This window comes from Hyperoodon ampullatus (genome assembly GCF_949752795.1).
Source record: "Hyperoodon ampullatus genome assembly, chromosome: 7".
Lineage (NCBI taxonomy): Eukaryota > Metazoa > Chordata > Mammalia > Artiodactyla > Ziphiidae > Hyperoodon > Hyperoodon ampullatus.
The window spans coordinates 44065490-44079869 of record NC_136920.1 but is presented as its reverse complement, the minus strand read 5'-3'; the positions used below and the strand labels follow the sequence as shown (position 1 = coordinate 44079869).

The window sequence follows — 14380 nt, the reverse complement described above, 5'->3', positions numbered from 1 at the left end:
ATAGATGTGGAACTAGAAAAATGGTACAGATGAACTAGTTTGTAAGGCAGAAATAGAGACAGAGATGTAGAGAACAAATATATGGACACCAAGGGGGGAAAATGGTGGGCGTGGGTGTGGGGCTGGTGTGATGAATTGGGCGATTGGGATTGACATGTATACACTACTATGTATAAAATGGATAACTAGTAAGAACCTGCTGTATAAAAAATAAGTAAAAGAAATTTTTTTTAAAAAAAGAATAAAATAAAGATATAGATGCAGCAAAGTACTCACCTAGAGGAAAGTATGATTTGGGTACTGTTGAGGCACAGAAGAAAGATGGGGGAGTGAGTTGACTGTGACTATGGTCACCCTGATCTGTAATTCAGGGGAAAAATTGGGGCTTGAGGGAATAATTAATATACAAGTATAATTAAACAGCACATAAATATTATTGGTGAATTTTTAATTGACTCTCCAATTTTAAAATTTATACATGATAATTGCAAAAGCATTAAAAAACTATAGAAATGATTAATGTGAAATTCACCCAGAATATATCCATTGCCTACTAGCATTTTGGTATATATATATATATTTAGACCTAGCTTACACAGATACAACTCGTACTTGCATACTCTTAAATATCTATATATACAAATATATCATAAATGGGTCATAATACATATTCTGTTTTTGTAACTGCAATTCACTTAATGGTAAGTCACGAAGGGGGACCTGGAGGGGACGGCAAATGAGACTAAAAAAAAGTGGTCAGGAAGCAGTATAAGAATGGGGAGAGAGGTGGAGAGTGGTGGGCGCCGCTCCTTCCCCTCCACCCCACCTCGTGTGCCTTAGGCATCTCCTCCTCCTCCCTCCCCCTCCCCCTCCCCTCCCCCTCCTCCTCCCCTCCCCCCACGTGCCCCGCTTTGGGTCCGTGGTCTTCCACGAGAGACAGAGGGGCCGCCCCGAGCTGACACTTTCTCAGCACTAGACCTGGACTACCACCCGGTGCCAGAATACAGTCGCTTTGAATCGAAGATACATGACTTGCAAGAGCAAATGATGAACAGCAGCATGAGATCTGCGTCTTGGTCGGTCCCTGCAAATGAGTGAGAAGAGGTTCTTGTATGTCAGGGCCTTGTTTGATTATGACCAGACTTGGGAACGCTGCCTATCGAGCCAAGGCCTCAGCTTCTCCTTTGGTGACATTCTACTGTCATTAACACCTCTGATGATGAGTGGTGGCAGGTGAGACTGGTGACCCCACAAGGAGAAAGTGAGCAAATCAGTGTGATCCCCAGTAAGAAGAGGGTGGGAAAGAAAGAAAGGGCTCGACTGAAAACAGTGAAGTTTCATGCCAGGATGGGGATGATTGTGTCTAACTGGTCCATCAGCCACTATGGAGAACAGTGTGGAGGTTCTGTAAAAAACTAAAAATAGAGCTACCATACGACCCAGCAATCCCACTACTGGGCATATACCCTGAGAAAACCATAATTCAAAAAGACACATGCACCCCAATGTTCATTGCAGTACTATTTACAATAGCCAGGAAATGGAAGCAACCTAAGTGTCCATTGACAGATGAATGGATAAAGAAGACATGGCACATATATACAATGGAATATTACTCAGCCATAAAAAGCAACAAAATTGAGTTATTTATAGTGAGGTGGATGGACCTAGAGACTGTCTTACAGAGTGAAGTAAGTCAGAAAGAGAAAAACAAATACCATATGCTAACACATATATATGGAATCTAAAAAAACCCCCAAAACAAATGGTTCTGAAGAACCTAGGGGCAGGGCAGGAATAAAGACACAGATGTAGAAAATGGACTTGAGGACACAGTGAGGGGGAAGGGTAAGCTGGGACGAAGTGAGAGAGTGGCATGGACATATATACACTACCAAATGTAAAATAGATAGCTAGTGGGAAGCAGCCACATAGCACAGGGAGGTCAGCTCGGTGCTTTGTGACCACCTAGAGGGGTGGGATGGGGAGGGTGGGAGGAAGACACAAGAGGAAGGGGATATGGGGATATATGTATATGTATAGCTGATTCACTTTGTTATACAGCAGAAACATACCATTGTAAAGCAATTATACTCCAATAAAGATGTCAAAAAAAAAAACAACGTAAAAAGTTTCTGCCTCTCTCAAAAGTTTTCATTTTACAAGAACAAAGAAAACATGGTATAGGAGAACAGCGTCCAACACCAGTGACGTGAAAGCAGTTCCAAAGGACAGGAGGATGCTATTTTGTCATATGAGCCAGTGACACAGCAAGAAATTCACTGTGCAAGGCCTGTCATCATCCTGGGCCCAATGAAGGACAGAGTCAACGATGACCTGATTTCGGAGTTCCCGCATAAATTTGGATTTTGTGTACAACATACTACCTGGGCCTCAGCGTGATGATGAAGTGGATGGGCAAGACTACCACTTTATGGTCTCCTGAAAACAGATGGAGAAGGATATTCAGGACAAGTTCATTGAGGCAGGCCAATTCAACGATAATCTCTATGGGACCAGCATCTAGTCAGTGAAGGGAGTTGGGGAGAGGGGCAAGCACTGCATCTTAGATGTTTCTGGCAATGCTATCAAGAGGCTGCAGCAGTCACAACTTTATCCCATTGCCATTTTCATCAAGCCCAAGTCCATTGAAGCGCTTATGGAAATGAACTGATGGCAGACGTATGAACAAGCAAATAAGATCTATGACAAAGCCATGGAACTGGAGCAGGAGTTTGGAGAATACTTCACAGCCATTGTACAGGGTGACTCACTGGAAGAGATTTAAAACAAACTCAAAGAAATCATTGAGGACCAGTCTGGGCACTACATTTGGGTCCCTCCCCTGAAAAACTCTGAAGAATCCCCTCCAACCCTTCTATTGTGAACAGAAGAAATCGATTCCCCCTTCCCTCCTCCCTCTTCATTCCTGTCCCCATGGGGAGAACAAATGACCACTGTTCTTGTCCCCTTTTTTAGATATGTCCAAAAAATTGAGTTTTCTAGTCCTGTTCTGTTTTTTTACATTTTTGTTTTGTTTTAGTTTATTTTGGGGGATGATGCCATCTTACTCATCATGTGACTGTGCCCATTCCTGCATGGACCTTTCCCAAGCACTAGCACAGGTGCAAATCCATCAGAGTCATTGTTTGCATAAAACCAAGCTGAAGCGAAGAGAAGAAAGGAGGACTGATGAAAAGACAGACTGGACTGCTGTGCGGCTTATGAAGTGAGCCCCGTGCACCCCGTGAGGAGAGGCTCCCAGGCTTTGCAACGATCTGTACACTGTCTTGAGGCTTGGGACGGCCCAGTCACAGTGATAGAAAGTATCATATATATATATATATATATATATATATATATATATATATATAATTTATATAATATATAGAAATTATTATATATATTATATACTCTCATATAGTTTATTATATATTTACACGCATTTGGACTAGAAAATCTATGGAGATTTCATCAATGGTACTGTGTTATTAGAGAAATGCTTTACTTTTCATATTCCAATCAGATGGCATGTTATATCCCAACTGGTTGGGGAGGGAGTGAAAGTGGTAGTTAAGTGCTGTATGGAGGGCACCTGCATTAGTCATTTTCTTGAGAGCTGGGCTTTTCTTTAGGAGGGGTCAGCTGGAGGATGGTGAGAAAGGGCTTTTGCCCAGGGGCCAGAGGCTTGGAGCTGTGACCCTAGAGCCAGTGCTGCCCTTGGGGCACAGTCAGGCCCACGAGTGGGGAGTGAGAGAATGGCTAAGGGTGCTCCCATGGTTTAAATTGTGGATTGTTTTATGCCACCTGATGTGTCTGCATGAGATGTTTCCTTTTTGTTCATTTTTAAGCTGCTCTTAAACCAAAACCATGTTGTGCTACTGTGTCAGCCTCTTCATTCTTCCAAATTTTACTTTTACTATTTAAGTGAATGTGTAGAAGCCAATTTGACCATGTTCTAAAGGCTCATGATGTTCTGGAGGAGCTGGGCCTCGTGGTAGACTTGGTGACCCGGGCTTGGCCATCCCGTCAGCGGAAAGGGAAGTGGGGGCAGGTGAGGACCGACAGGAGCTGGGCCTCCTATTGTAATGTGTCCCTTCACTCACGTGTCAGGGACATGCTGGGCTCAGCTGAGGCCCTGTCATGGGGCCCACTGACAGGGACGGAGAGTCACTTGCCTTTCAGCTCTGTGCAGAGACAGTGGGACGGCTCTGAGCTTGGCCAGCCATGTAATGAAAAGTTTGATTTGGGTTTTTTTCGCAGCTGCTTCATGTACCCTACCTACCCCAATCCCTCACCAACAGCTGGTAGCTTACTATTTCTTCAAGAAGAAAGTAGACTTTAATGCTGTCAATTTGAGCTGTAGAGCTGAGATTCACTTACTGTTGAGATGTGAAAACTTGTTGCTTTTTCCCAGAGTCAGATGGCGGTGATTGTGGTCAAGAGGGTTTTTCTCTGACCACAAATGCAGGCGGCAGGTGTGGCCCGGGCCCTGCTCCACCATGCCCCTTTGAAGCCACCATGCCTCCCTCAGCTCCACGCTGGAGGCACGACCCAGGGGAGAAGAGTGTGGACATGCTTGGCCCCAGGGTTGAACCTGTTGTTTCCTAGCCCACTGTGTTACAACCGGTGCAAAGGATACATGTTGAAGATGCTTTGAGTGCTACCAGCCAGATTTAGGAAGTCTGTTAACAGTTCTCCTACCAGCATGATGAGGCTAACTGTAAAGTGTGGAGCCCAGAATGTGAGTAAAGAAAGGGCAGCAGCGGGCTTCCCTGGTGGCGCAGTGGTTGAGAGTCCGCCTGCCGATGCAGGGGACATGGGTTCGTGCCCCGGTCCGGGAAGATCCCACATGCCGCGCAGCGGCTAGGCCCGTGAGCCATGGCTGCTGAGCCTGCGCGTCTGGAGCCTGTGCTCTGCAACGGGAGAGGCCACGACAGTGAGAGGCCCATGTACCGCAAAAAAAAAAAAAAAAAAAAAGGCAACAGCTTTACCTGCGCGGTACACTGGATTGAAGGCAAGAGGAGTAAAGTGGTGTCCGATTATGACTCTGGTGAGGAGGTTGTGAGCTGGGAGTGTTGTTGATTTCTCTGATGTTAAATTACGTAGTTTGAATGATGCTCACCCCTCTACCCCTCCCAGGGAAGGAAAGCAGAGATTCAAAGCAAGCATGACACTAGTTGGTTTACCAGTGTTCCGTCCAAGGAGGCATATATATATCTATATATATAGATATATAGATATATAGATATATATTTTTTTGAATAAATGATAGTTGAAATAAAAAAAAAAGAATGGCGAGAATAGTGCCATGTATCACAAGAACTGAACAATTTTTAGGAATAGAATAGTTTAGTGTCAAATTCTGCAGAGTGATTAACTGAGAAGGGAACTCAGACGAATTGATTGGATTTGGCAATTAGTATCCTGGATGGTGACCTCTGCTAGAACAGTGTTAGCCTACCTTCTGTGGGACAGGAGGCATGAGATGCAAAGAAGGGGTGAACTATTCCTGTGAGAAGATTCCTTTCAAAAGCAGGATGGTAGCTCCATAGAAAGTCTGAATAGAGGAAGAATATTTATGGATTGCTTTGTTTATTTTAAATGGAGGAGATTAGAGCATGAATATAATTTGTGAAGAAACAAGCTGGTAGACAAATAGAGGGCTAAAATATAAGAAAAGTAGGGAATAGCTAATAAAACAAGATTCTGGAAATGGTCAGATGTGATCAAAAACTAGATGAAGCATTTGTTCATACATGGAGAGAGTATTACTTTTTTTTCTTTTGGAGTCTGAAAGAAATGATGTAAAAATGAGTGTAAGTATAGTTAAGTTTTTAGGTATAGGGTGGAGAGCTTGCATTCAAGGATCTTCACACCGTGGTCTCTATCCTTTATTAGTACATTTCGCCTGACTTATACATGAGTCAAACTGGATTACTTCCTCTTGCCCTGATATGTCCCGTGATTTCCATAATGCTTTGTTTTCTTTAATTCATTCTCTCTTTTCTAATATCTCCTTGTTTAAAACTTATACATTTTGGGCTTCCCTGGTGGCGCAGTGGTTGAGAATCTGCTTGCCAATGCAGGGGACACGGGTTCGAGCCCTGGTCTGGGAAGATCCCACATGCCGCGGAGCAACTAGGCCTGTGAGCCACAATTACTGAGCCTGCACGTCTGGAGCTTGTGCTCCGCAACAGGAGAGGCCGTGACAGTGAGAGGCCCGCGCACCGCGATGAAGAGTGGCCGCCGCTCGCCGCAACTAGAGAAAGCCCTTGCACAGAAACGAAGACCCAATACAGCCAAAAACAAAACAATAACAACAACAAAAAACTTATACATTTTTAAAGTTCCAAACAAATTATACCTCCTACTTGAAGCTGTCCTCACCATATGATCCAGTTCAAGTGTGAGTTCTCATATCTGAAAGTTACAGGTTAAATAGTCAATGATACCTCTCAAAATAGAACCAGTATAGAATACTGGAGGGGAACAAGACGTGTGTGTGTGTGTGTGTGTGTGTGTGTGTGTGTGTGTGGTGATTAGGGAAAAATCTTTCAGCATATGATCTTTTGTGGTCTAAAAACATGAGAATCTTGTACGTAGTGGAAGGGGTTCTTTGTTTTCATCTGGCTCAGTAGTTTTAGAAAATATATTTAGCTCTCTTAAAATTTAATTCAATTTGCTGCTTTTTGAAAACACAAACTTCACTCTTTTTTATTAAATGTAAAATGTGTATTAGATTTGATTTGCTGAAGAGTAAGGAAATGTTTATTTTTGTTTTGTTTCTGTTTAAGTTTCCCAAAGGTAATTCTAAAATTTTATTAAATTGCTTATATAAGCTGTGAGTTTTTATCAATATATAAGAAAAATAAAATTAAAGAATATAATAAAAAGTAGTTGGATATCAACATAGTAATCAAAAACAAGTAATGAGAAGAGCCTAAATTTGGAGTAAGAAGACCTGACATTGAATCCAAATATATACCTTGAACATATTGCTTCACTTCTCTGGTTCACATGCTTTCTAACCTAAAAATAGGTTGTTAGGGGGATCAATTGAAAAAAATTTTTGAAAATGTGTTGTGAACCATAAAGTCTTGTAAGTATATTAGTACACTTTTTAGAAGCATTCATGTAAAAGTATGTCCAATTTTTATTTAAGAAGCTTTACTGTATTTACAGTATACAATTCTCTATAAGTTTTACAGATTTTGAAATCCATATTCACAGCAATTTGCTTCTTATAACTAAGCACATGTTGACAATTAAAAAAGTCCCTCAGCAAATTTTTATTAAATGGATTAATAGTGAATAATTGGTTCTATCCCAAGTCCTATCAAAATAATTTATTTTTATTTTTAAAAATCAGAAGGTCTTTATTATGTTTTAAATATAGATACAGAATATTTTGATCTGTTTTCAGCAAATAGGTATTTAACTTTAGATTTTGATTCTAAGATCATTTTGCTTTTCATTCACAAAAGTAAAATATTTTAATCAGAGTTATAACAAAAATTGATTTGTTTTTGGTGAAAATATTTGGGGGAAAATAAAAATATATTTGGCTGGATGGATGTCATTATGTCAGTTTAATCTGTTGACCAATTTTCTTTCACAGCTAGCCATTCACAATTTTGCCATTTCATTTTAAATGTACTGAAGTTATTTTTATTAATTTTTTTAAAAATAAAATTTTAAACTAAGAGTTGATCCATTTATTGTTTTTTGTCTGCATAAAATGTTATCATTTATAACTCATACTATTGGGAATTTTATTTGGTCACCATTATTTCTACCAAATCCAATGTGCTTGCATTAAATTTTATGTATCATAATGTTATACTTGGAGTTTTATTTATTTATATATTTATTTGTCTTATTCGTATCAGTCATATTCACCAAAATTTCAAAGATTAAAAGGGTATATTTATTTCTTGGCTAATCTTAGAACAATATACAGAACAATTTCCTTCAGATAATTTAAGATTAAGCTAATGTCCAGGGCTGGGGATAGGCCAATTATTCATAATTTTTCAATCATTCTGTGTCCTACCAATGTTTCTTTTTTTAAAAAATACATTTATTTATTTATTTTTGGCTGTGTTGGGTCTTTGTTGTTGGGTCTTCATTGCTGCACGCAGGCTTTCTCTATTTGCAGTGAGTGGGTGCTACCCTTCGTTGAGGTGCACAGGCTTCTTATTGCTGTGGCTTCTCTTGTTGTGGAGCACGAGCTCTAGGCACATGGGCTTCAGTAGTTGTGGCATGCAGGCTCAGTAGTTGTGGCTCGAGGGCTCTAGAGCACAGGCTCAGTGGCTGTGGTGCACGGGCTTAGTTGCTCCGTGGCATGTGTGATCTTCCCAGACCACGGCTTGAACCCATGTCCCTTGCATTGGCAGGCAAGTTCTTAACCACTGCACCACCAGGGAAGTCCCACTACCAATGTTTCTAATTCAATGTTTTACTATATTTATAACATAAATTTTCTTTCCTTAAAGTCTTCAAAATGAGTCAGCTTAATAGATATCATTTAATAGACATTTAAAAATTATATATTTGATCAATTATCTATGGTTCTGAATAATATATGCTTATGCTTTTCTCCATTTATTTGAATAGCTGAATTAATATAAATTATTTTATGGGAAATATTAATGACAAAATACTCAGTTGGTCATGAGATAATTGAGTGAAGAATTCATAAAAACCAAAGCAGAATGTGTTTAGAGGACTGAAGGAAAATAAGATAATATTGTAATATAAGAATATAAAGTTTAAATAGAGTTTCAGGAAAAGTGTTCTAATACTAAAGTCATGCTATGAAATATCTTCCCATGGGAAGTGTGAATACTTAAGTTTTTCAAAACCAGTCTGGAGACAGCATTAAAAAAATATACCCTAGGGTGTAATTTTATACAGTGGTTGAGCCAACTAGGAGCCTAATAGGCCTTTACCATATCTACTTGGTATGACAAGTAAAATAGCAACTTTTATATAGTACTTGCCATTGGAAAGGAGAAATTAAAAAATAATGTGACCAGCACAGGTAACACGATTCTTTTAATAAAAGGCAGTCACATTTTACTAACCTATAAAATAATAGGAGTAATGATGATATTCAAATAATTTTGAAAATAAAAAATGCTATGAAGTATTCTCAGGTTCTATTACATATTTTATTGACACGTATTACTTCTCTGGAAAAAGAATTCTATAAGCTGGAAAGTGGGAAAGAAAGGGAACTAATATAGTGAGAAGGAAAAAATAAATAAGAAGGAAAGGAGAAAACATCTGCTAGGTGCCCTAAATGGCATCAGGCTGTAATGGGGCCAGCTCAAGGATATTATTCATACTAAGATAAAAAAGAAATCCAGATGTTTCTCTGCCAAATGTGTTAAAGTTAACATTCTCTATTTTTGTGAATAGTGACCTTCTACTGGTAACATTATCATTTTCAAGATCTCATGTAAAAATATTTCATTGGTTAAACTTTTGAATATCTGTTTCATAATATTTCAGTTCATTTTTCATCATTTAAAATAAGTATGTCTGAAAGACAATGATGTAAACTACAACTCCAGAAACTAAGAGTACAGTTGACCCTTGAAAAACACGGGTTTGAACTTCACAGGTCCACTTAGCAGATTTTTCAATAGTCAACACTACAGTACTACACAATCTGAGGTTGGTTGAATCCACCAATAGGGAACTATAGATAAGGAGGGACCATGGATACAGAGGGCCATCTATAAGTTATATTTGGATTTTTGACTGCACAGAGGGTGGGGACTCCTAACACCCCCCACCACATTGTTCAATGGTCAGTAGTAATTCAATCATCATATATTTTTGTAATATTTACAGTATTCCATATTTATTTTAACAAATCAGGGGTCTTTAAAAATAGCAAAAGTCAAAAAAAATAGCAAAAGTCAACTAAATAATGTCTAAATACGTGCTTGTTTATGCTTCAGTTGAACCATCTAAATATGATTTCTTAATTTTTAGCAATAGCTGAGAACATGGGATTATTCTGTTCTTTTACATTCATTACTACTTATGACAACAAGAACAATTCAGTCCTTACTCTGTTCCAGGCTCTTTACATTAAATAATCCTCACAAAGACCAATATGAATACCTTATTACCCCAAGTTTCCATATTAGGAAAATGAGGCATAAAGGAGTTAACTTGCTTTCCTAAGTTTTCACAGCTGGTAGGTCCCAAAGACTTATTTTAAACTCAGGCATTCTTAATCCAGAGCTCATATTCTGAGGCTCTGTCTAAAGCATTTAGAATAAGCTTCTATAGTATCTGGGAGTCATGGAGTTAACACAACAAAGTTCTAATATATTTTGTAGCACTTGTGTAATTAATTCAAAGACACTGTCAGTTGGAAATTAGCTATTACTATCTTCTCAGTAAGTGTTCTCTTGTAGTCAAAATTAAGTCTTACTTTTATTCCTACGTGCCTAGTATCAATACGATGTCATTAGATAGTTCTGTGGATACCTAATACATATTTGTTGAATAAGTTATATATTAAAATCTCACAGAGAAAGTTGCTCAAAAAAGGGTGAGGAGCAATATTTGAAGTTACTTTTATTCTATGGAGCAAGCTTTTAAGAAAATTTAATTAAAATTTTATTTTGTGATAATTGAAGATTCACATGAAGTGGTAAAAAAATAAGACTGACAGCTCCCATGTACCCTTTACCTGGTTTGTCCTCATGATGATATCTTGTAAAACTATAGTACAAATACCATGATGAGGAAATTGACATTGATACAATCCATTCATCTTATTCAGATTTTTCCAGTTTTACACATACAGATGGTCCCTGACTTACAATGGTTTGACTTACAATTTTTCGACTTTACAATGGTGCAAAAGGGATAAGCATTCAGTAGAAACTGTACTTTGAATTAAAAAAAATTATTGGAGTATAGTTGATTTACAATGTTGTGTTAGTTTCTGCTGTACAGCAAAGTGGATCAGTTATACATATACATATACCCACTCTTTTTTAGATTCTTTTCCCATATAGATCATTACAGAGTATTGAGTAGAGTTCCCTGTGTTATACAGTAGGTCCTTATTAGTTATCTATTTTATATATAGTAGTGTATATATGTCAATCCCAATCTTCCAATTTATCCCTCACCCCCTTTCTCCCTGGTAACCATAAATTTGTTTTCTACATCTGTGACTCTATTTCTGTTTTGTAAATAAGTTCATTTGTATCGGACTTCCCTGATAGCGCATTGGTTAAGAATCAGCCTGCCAATGCAGGGGACACAGGTTCTATCCCTGGTCTGAGAAGATCCCACAGGCGACAGAGCAACTAAGCCTGTGTGCCACAGCTACTGAGCCTGCACCCTAGAGCTGCAAGCCACAACTACTGAACCCTCATGCCACAACTATTGAAACCTGCACACCTAGAGCCCATACTCTGCAACAAGAGAAGCCACCACAGTGAGAAGCCCGTGAACCGCAATGAAGAGTAGCCCCTGCTTGCTGCAACTAGAGAAAGCCCCCGCGCATCAACAAAGACCCAGTGCAGCCAAAAATACATAAATAAGTAAATTTATTTTAAAAAGTTCATTTGTATCATTTTTTAAGATTCCACATATAAGCGATATCATATGATATTTGTCTTTCTCTGACTTACTTCACTTAGTATGATAATCTCTTTTGATCTTTTCCTAGGCTACCAATATGTGGTAAGATTCTCTAGTGATGCTGGGCAGCAGTAGGGAGCCACAGCTTCTAATCAGCCATGCGATCACCAGGGCAAACAACTGATACACTCACAACCATTCTGTACCCATACAGCCATTCTGTTTTCTACTTTCAGGACAGTATTCAATAAATTACATGAGATGTTCAATCCTTTATTATAAAATAGGCTTTGTGTTAGAAGAGTTTGCCCAACTGCAGGCTCATGTAAATGTTCTGAGCATGTTTGAGGTAGACTAGGCTAAGCTATGATGTTCAGTGGGTTAGGTATATTAAATGCATTTTTGAATTTTGATATTTTCAGCTTATGATGGGTTTATCAGGATGTAACCCTGTCGTAAGGAAGGAAGATCTGTACTCATTTGTGTGTGTGTGTGTGTGTGTATGTGTGTGTGTATTCAGATGTAAGCAATTTTTTCACATGTAACGGTTCATGGAACTATGATCAGTCAAGATACAAAACAGTTCCATCAATACAAGTGTATCTATTGCCTATTGTACTCCTTTTTTTTTTTTTTTTTTTTTTTTTTTTTTTTTTTGCAGTACGCAGACCTCTCACTGTTGTGGCCTCTCCCATTGTGGAGCACAGGCTCCGGATGTGCAGGCTCAGCGGCCATGGCTCACGGGTCCAGCTGCTCCACGGCTTGTGGGATCTTCCCAGACCGGGGCACGAACCCGTGTCCCCTGCAGCGGCAGGCGGACTCTCAACCACAGCGCCACCAGGGAAGCCCCTATTGTACTCTTTTAAAACCACTCCAGCTCCTCCTCCTCTTCCTTAATCCCTAACAACCATGAATTTGGTCTCCATCTCTATACTTTTGCCATTTCTAGAAAGTTATATGAGTGGAATTTTATAGTATAAAAGTTTTAGGTTTTTTTTTTTCTTTTTTTTCACTAGGTAAAATTCCCTGGAGATTTATCCAAGTTGTTGTATATATATCAATCCTGCCTTTTTACCCCTGAGTAGTATTCCATGGTGTGTACATGCCATAGTTTGTTTAATCTTTCTCCCACTGAAGGACATTTTAAGTTGTTTCCAGTTTTTATCCATTACAAATGAAGATACTATGAATTTTTGGCTACAGGTTTTTGAATTAGCATAAGTATTCATTTCTCTGGGATAAATGCCCAAGCATGCAGTTGCTGGGTCATATGGTAGTTGCATGTTTAGTCTTATAAGAAACCCACAAACTGTTCCACAGTGGCTATACTATTTTACATCTCCACCAGGAACGTATGAATGATCCAGTTTCTCTGCATGCTTGCAAACATTTGCTATTGCCACCATTTTATTTATTTATTTATTTATTTATTTATTTAGTGGTACGCGGGCCTCTCACTGTTGTGGGCTCTCCCGTTGCGGAGCACAGGCTCCAGAGGCACAGGCCCAGCGGCCATGGCTCACGGGTCTAGCTGCTCCGTGGCATGTGGGATTCTCCCAGACCGGGGCACAAACCCGTGTCCCCTACATCGGCAGGTGGACTCTCAACCACTGCGCCACCAGGGGAGCCCTGCCACCATTTAAAATTTTAGCCATTCTGGTAGGTGTGTAGTTATATCTCATTGTAGTTTTAAGTTTCACTTCTCTAATGGCAAGCCGTATTGAACATCTTTTCCCATGCCATCAATTTATCCTTTTTAGTGGTATATAGAAGGCAAATTTTATTTACTATTTACATATCCTCTTTTGTGAAACGTCTGTTTGCCTTTTGACTATTTTCTAATTGGATTGTTCTTTACTGGTGAGTTTTGAGAGTTCTTTATATAATCCAGCTACTTATTTTTGGTTCTTTATGTATTCTGCATACTAGTCCTTGTGTAAGGTGTGCAAATATTTTCTCCCAGATCATAATTCATCTTTTAAATTTCTTAACAGAGTATTTTGTAGAAAAAAGTTTTTAATTTTGATGAGGTCCAATTTATCAATTTTTCTTTTATGGATCATGCATTTGGCATCAAGTATAAGAATTCTTCCTATAGCTAGAGATCCTGAAGATTTTTTTTCTATGTTTTCTTCCTAAAAGTTTGACAGATTTATGTTTTACATTTAAGTTTGTGATTAAACTTATTTTATTTTTTTAGAAATGAACTTTTGCTATTTTATTTTATTTATTTATTAAAAAAAGTTTTTTGGCTGTGTTGGGTCTTCATTGCTGTGTGCGGGCTTTCTCTAGTTGTGGTGAGCAGAGGCTACTCTTTGTTGAGGTGCACAGATTTCTCATTGTGGTGGCTTCTCATTGCAGAGCATGGGCTCTAGGTGTGCGGGCTTCAGTAGTTGTGGCATATGGGCTCAGTAGTTGTGGCACACGGTCTCTAGGGCATACGGGCTTCAGTAGTTGTGGTGCGTGGGCTCAGCAGTTGTGGCACATGGACTTAGTTGCTCCACAGCATGTGGGATCTTCCCGGACCAGGGATCGAACTCATGTCCCCTGCAGTGGCAGGCAGATTCTTCACCACTGCACCACCAGGAAAGTCCCTGTGATTAATTTTAAATTAATTTAGAAAATTTTATATAACATTTAAGGTCTAGGTTGAAGTTTGTTTTGTTTTGTTTTTTGGCCCATGCATGTCCAATTGCTCCGAGACCATTTCTTGAAAAGATTATCTTTCTTCCATCAAATTGTTTTTTTCAACTTCGTT

General features: G+C 39.0%; 1 protein-coding gene and 1 pseudogene across 2 annotated transcripts in view; both read left to right on the top strand.

Moving 5' to 3' along the window:
• The window catches only part of LOC307055869 (uncharacterized protein), a 41536-nt gene that overhangs the window by 8956 nt on the left and 18200 nt on the right, over positions 1-14380 (top strand). The window lies entirely within an intron of this gene.
• Positions 1045-2859, top strand: LOC307056711 (disks large homolog 3-like; annotated as a pseudogene). The gene is made up of 2 exons: positions 1045-1394; positions 2188-2859. The product of its transcript is annotated as a disks large homolog 3-like (transcript).